This window comes from Saccopteryx leptura, chromosome 1 (assembly GCF_036850995.1).
Source record: "Saccopteryx leptura isolate mSacLep1 chromosome 1, mSacLep1_pri_phased_curated, whole genome shotgun sequence".
NCBI lineage: Eukaryota > Metazoa > Chordata > Mammalia > Chiroptera > Emballonuridae > Saccopteryx > Saccopteryx leptura.
Window position 1 is genome coordinate 15,190,896 of NC_089503.1, and position 6,533 is coordinate 15,197,428.

Below are 6,533 nucleotides of genomic sequence, written 5' to 3' on the forward strand. Positions count from 1 at the left end.
GGTGCCCTGTCCCCCTCTCCAAAGCTATAGCTGGGAAACGCTGGCGCTCGCCCTGACCTGCCAGGCGGTCCCTCTGCTGTTGAACCTGTCACTACCCTTGCACTCCTGGGCTCCATGTCCCTGAGGAGGGTGTACTAGTTCTGAAAAGCTGATTGCTCTTTCAAACAACCCCCGCATCTCAGCTTAGCACACAAAGGTTTATTTTCCATAGATAACCCTCTCAGTCCCGGTGGGTTGGGGGTGGGGACATTCTGTGCCTCCTTGTCATTCAGAGCCCAGGCTTCTTCCCTATTGTGGCTCAGCCATCTGCAGAAGCCTTTGGAATCCTCCACAGTGTCCAGTGGGGGAGGGGGAGAGTGCTCTGGGAGACCCGCATTCCGCTGGCCAGAACTCAGTTCCACGTCCCTGCTAACTGCAGGGTCGTTTAGCTGTGTGGCCAGAGAGGTAGAGAACTGGATATTGGTGAAAATTCACCCTTCTCATCAGCTGGTTGATTTCTGCAAAGGGTCCTTTTAGCCTTTTAGCCCATGCATCCTGGGATGTCCCCCGGATCTCTGCCTTTCCATTCCAAGTCCCTGTCCCTAAGCCCAGCTCTTTGTAACCCTGGGCTCCCTAGACTTTCTCTGAAGTTTGATAAAAGGAGAGGCCCCTGGAAGTCCCTGGGAGTCACCGAACTGACTACAGCTGCACTTAGAAATCATCCCATTGACTAGAGCGTTTTAAATTTTATTTACTTATTTATTTTTTATTAGTGGGGTATGGCAGGTATCAACTTAATTTGAGAATTTGACCAAAGCAATGGACTCGCTAGAAAAACGCATGTATGCAGAATTTCACAAACCAGCTCGGAGTTCCCGTCACTGACTGCCTAGAGCAGTGGTTCTTAACCTCCACCGCGCAGCACGGTCTCCTGGGGCGCTTGTTAAAAATGCATGTTCCAGTGGCCAGGACATGGAAACAACCAAAAAGCCCGTCAATAGATGACTGGATAAAGAAGATGTGGCACATATACACTATGGAATACTACTCAGCCATAAGAAATGATGACATCGGATCATTTATAGCAAAATGGTGGGATCTTGACAACATTATATGGAGTGAAATAAGTAAATCAGAAAAAACCAGGAACTGCATTATTCCATACGTAGAGGGGACATAAAAGTGAGACCAAGAGACATTGATAAGAGTGTGGTGGTTATGGGGGGGAGGGGGGAGAGGGAGAGGGAAGGGGGAGGGGGAGGGGCACAAAGAGAACTAGATAGAAGGTGACAGAGGACAATCTGACTTTGGGTGATGGGTATGCAACATAATTGAACGACAAGATAACCTGGACATGTTATCTTTGAATATATGTATCTTGATTCACTGATGTCACCCCATTAAAAAAAATGCATGTTCCTGGGCCCGCCCAGGATTCCACCATGGTAGGTGGGCCAGGACTCTGCATTTTGGGAAAGCCCCTGAAGTAGAAGGGAGAGATAGGCAGGGGGCCTCCAATGAGTGCCTGGCTGCACCCCTGGGTGGGCCTGTGCCACCCCTCCTGGAGCCCAGCAGAGCCGAGCTGGCGGGAGCTTTGTTCTGTTCTCTGCCACCCCCTCCCCATGCAGGGCAGGATTGGCAGGAGCTCAAAGCAAACTCTTAAGACTCAGCGGGGCACATGGAGGCTTGGCTGGTCCCTGTGCCTGGGTTCTGCTGGGTTGAGTGAGGGGAAGATTGACATGGGCCCACTTCCAGGGAAGGCAGAGCCAGATCTGGCGAGTGGTGGGGTGTCCCCTCCTCCCCGTCTGAGGGGTGGTTCAGGGCCTTTGATGGGAGGCCCGGGGAGGAGGCAACACGCTGGGGTTTTGGACATAACGGCAGGTGTATGACAGCAAAGGCGACTGGGAAGGTGTCACTCTTATCCTGCAGCCGTTTCTCAGGTTGTGCCTGCGGTTCTCGGGGTGACCTGGGAGGGGCAGGGTTTGGTCTTTTGAACCTGGATCTGGGTTTGGAAACAGCAGAAAGTCCCTTGGATACCTGTTTTGGGAAATACTTGGGGCAGTCAAGCAGGCTGATCAATTCTGGTCCATAGTGGCTCCGAAAGCCATTTCTGAAGAGCTGAATGAGCTCAGGAAGTGGTCAGAGGCAGTGCACCAACCACTTGGAAAGCAACAGCTCAGTGTGTTTATAAAGGAATCCAACCCTTTCCTACATGCCAGAAAGTTGAGCTGTCCCTTCCCAGGGTTTTTGTTGATAACTCTCAGGGAATTTGGTCCCAATCCGATTGCAATTAGACGTGACTCAACACAGTCTCTGCCCTATTCCTTCCTTCTGCTGCCCTCACCAAAGCCCATCAGGTGTGAGCTGGGCTCAGATAATGGAGAGAACCTGGGAAACTGAGCAGGAGGGGAGCCCGGGGGGCCGACCCACGTTCCCTAGGATCCCGAGCTGGAACTGGTGGTTGGGAGGGGTTGAGCCTGACAACGAGCGGGGCCTTGCCCGTGGCTCTTGGCATCTGGGTGGTAATGGCAGTGGGAAGTCCGCTGGTTTGCCACCCACCATTAACACTTCCTTCCTCCAGCATCCTGTCCCCCAGACGTGGTCCAGCCATCTGCCAAGGTCACAGCCCATCCCTGAAAGAGGCGTTCAGACAGGCAGTTCTGTTGCAGGAGTGAGATCAGTGTACGTTCTGTTTCTGACCTTCCGAGACCCTCTGTGGGCCTCAGCTTTACAGGAGGGGTAGTGACAGAGCACACGGGTCGCCACGTATCCACAGGGGATACGTTCCAGGGCCCTCTGTGAATGCCCGAAACCATGGGTGTTACCAAACCTGGATGTATGTATATATACACACACTTTTTTTTTCCTACACATACACACCTGTGAAAAAGTTGGATTTATCCATTAGGCACACAGTAAGCACTCACTTAAGCAGCACATATCCTAAATTAGGCACCATAGGAGGTTAACGACAATGACGGCCAAATAAAACAACCAAAACAATATACTGTAACGCAAGCTATGTGACTGTGGTTGGTCTCTCTTACTGAAGGGTGCTCACCTTTTTCCTTAAAGGAAGCACTTTACGGCCTCTCTCTGGCACACCCCAATGGCCAGCATCACTCCCCTCGCACCTGGGGGCCGTCGTTACGTAAAGGCAGGGTGACTTGAACACAAGCACTGCGATACCAGGACAGTCGTCGTGGTCACCAAGAAAGGTGGCGGCTGAGTGGCCAGTGTTGGGGAGCACGTGCCGTGTGGAGACAGACGCTGGACAGAGGGTTGGTTCACATCTCAGGCGGGATGGAGCAGGACAGTATGAGATTTCATCACGCTACTCAGAATGGCGTGCGCTTTAGAGCTTATAAACTGTTTATTTCTGGAACTTTCCATTTGTTACTGGCAGACTGCGGTTGGCCAGGGGTGTCTGAAACCGTGGAGAGTGAACCTGTGGGTGAGGAAGGACAGTTGGGATCGGCTTTGCAGAAAGAACCGTTTGAGGTCTGATGGTGAACGACCTTACCTGGGGCGAAGCCAGTGGTCCTGGCTGGTCTGGTCTTGCCTTTGTTTTCCTTTGTGTGTGTGTGGTGGGAACGGAGGACCTTGTTTGGTTTTCTTGACTCCTAGGCCAGTGGCCCGGAGCAGGCTGACAATGGCCTGGAAGCCGATGAACAGGATTTTCTGGAGGCCGCTTTGCCTTGGGGCCTCTCTGAGTCAGAGGTGTCTCCCCACCTGGGATGAGCCCTTTGGCCCTGCAGCAGCGGCCCTGGCTCCTGCCCTGCGCTGCCAGCCAGCGCCCAGGCGGACAGGAAGAATGCTGGCAGGGTTTGGAGGCACGCTGCCCCACCCCTGGCACAGTGCCAGGCTCCGGTGGCGGGAGCCTCCCGGGAGCAGAATGATAAAGTGGGTTTTAATCGCTGCCCAAGGAACGACTCTAATTATACTTTCATTTATATAGCACTTTGTTTCCAAAGGACCAAACACCCATTCAATCATTTTTTTTTTAAAGTTTGTTGATTTTTTCCCCCCTGATGATGAAAAGCAGAACGTATTCACCGTAGACCACTTAGAAAACACCGGGAAGTAAAATTAAGAAATTGCCTGTTACCTCAGATATACCCCCACATTTTTAAAAGGATGTTTTCTATTTTAGGAGAGAGACAGATTTACAGAAAAGTTGCAAAAATATTACGGGGGGAGGGGAGGGAACGTACCCCTAAACCGACATCCATGCGTGTTACTATCTTACCTTAGTGTGGCATATTGTCACAACTCCTGAAGCAATATTGATACATTAATATAATTACAGTCCGTATTTTACACACTTCAGTCACAATCCGTAGCGTGCATGTTTTTTTTTCTCTTTTCTTTTTTTAACCTAACATTCCTTTGCTCTTCCAGGGCCCCCTCCAGGACCCCACGTCACACTCACTCAAACTCATGTCTCCTTAGGTTGCTCCAGACCGGGATCATTTCTCAGACCTTCCTTGTGTTTGGTGACTTTGACCCAAAGTTTTGAGGAGTGCTGATTTGGTCTTTTGTAGAACGCCCTTCAATTCGAGTTCGATGTTTTCCTTGAGATTAGACAGGGGTGACAGGTTCTCAGGAGGGAGAAACACCGTGCCATTCTTTTAGCAAAGGTACATGCTATCAACATGACTTCTTGCGGTTAGCTTTAACCTTGGCCTGCGGCTGGGGGTGCTGCTCAGGTCCCCTTGCTGTCGCGCTGCTCTGTCCCCTTTCCGCCCTGGCATTTTAGTCCCCTTGCCTCTGGTCTCAGCCTTTCCCCTGCTCCCCTCTCCCCTCCCCCAAACGGAAGTGGAACCCCCTAGGTCCTTGTTCACTGTTGGCACCTGTCCATCTCGCCAGGAACTGGGATCTGGGGTTCAGCCTTGACATTTTTATTTACATAATTTCTGGAGGTTTTAGCACATAGGCATGTATTATTGTTCTAAATGGGGTCTGTGCCTTGGTTTCATCAATCAAAGACAGTCACCGAGCCGTTACTCCGGGCCAGCATGGTGCTAACTGCTTTCTCTGCCTGACTAAGCCGCTGGCGGCCAAGGGCAGAGATGCCGCTGCTCTCCTCGCGGTACGGATGAGAAAACTTGTGATTTGTGGGTGCAAAGGGAGTTGCCCGGAGTCACACAGCCTGTGAACGACAGAGCTGTGGTTCAGACCTCTATCGGTGAGCCTAGAGCTCAGCGCTGGGCCATGCTGACTGGACTGGTTAAGAGGCATCGCCGAGAAGGGAGGTTTGGTGCGCAGGCTCAGAGGTTAGAATCAGCTCTTCCATGCGTGAGCTGCGTGGCCCTGGGTGAGTCCCTTCACATCTCTGTGCCGTATTAGTGCCCTTACCTGTTCAATGGGGACAGTAACCTCGTCTTCCTCATAGGGCTGTTGTGAAGATTAAGTTACTTAAAACAATGCTGGGCTCAAGGTCGGCAGTCAGTGAGGGTGACCGTTATTGTTATTACTAAGCTGCATTTTAAATTTCCCATCCTGCCATGCATTCAAGTAAAGCGTAGTCCGCTCTGGGCTGCAGGGCCCACGTCGTCTGCAGTGGGCATTGAACCAGAATAGGAATTTTTAACCCCTTTTCTGTCACTGACCCTTTGGACAGGCTGGTAAAATAAGATGTGTAGGATAACAAAGAAAACTATATTGAAATACAGTTATCAAAATATTAAAAAAAACAAAACTAAATCTGTGACATTGTAATACATGTGTTTATATATTAATACATTAAATAAGGTGTAGTGATAGGGCCAATGACCACCACAGTTTTGAGGTAGGATATTAATAATGTTCTGAGAATTCTGCTAAGACTGCAATGAGATGTGGTAATACTGGTCATTATTCTTTGTTTTTTTGTAATTTTCTGAAGTGAGAAGTGGGGAGGCAGAGAGACTGACTCCTGCATGTGCCCGACCCGATCCACCTGGCATGCCCACCAGGGGGCGATGCTCTACCCATCTGGGCTGTTGATCCTATGCAACCAGAGCCATTCTAGCGTCTGAGGCGGAGGCCACGGAGCCATCCTCAGCACCCGGGCCAACTCTGCTCCAATGGAGCCTTGGCTGCGGGAGGGGAAGAGAGAGATAGAGAGAAAGGACAGGGGGAAGGGTGGAGAAGCAGATGGGTGCTTCTCCTGTGTGCCCTGGCCGGGAATTGAACCCGGGACTTCCACATGCCAGGCCGATGCTCTACCACTGAGCCAACCAGCCAGAGCCAGTCATTATTCTTGGTGACAAAGTCTTAGAGGTACTCCTGATTCTACTGTGGTTTTGATGCTTGTGTTCATAATAGAAAGAAATGCTAAATTCCAGTTACAGATTAATAATATTTTTTTCCCCTCCAAGTCCACGGATGACTGAATTCTTAACATGGATCCCAGATTAAGAATTGAGTTGGAGGAAGCCCGGGTCCTTTCCAGTTCTCACACCCGTGGTTGGAGTCTGGAGTCAGATCCCCCAGGGGTTCTGGGGGTGGGGAGAGGGAACCTTGTGTCCTGAGGACATTGACCCCAGGACCCCGGGACGGACCTGCCACAG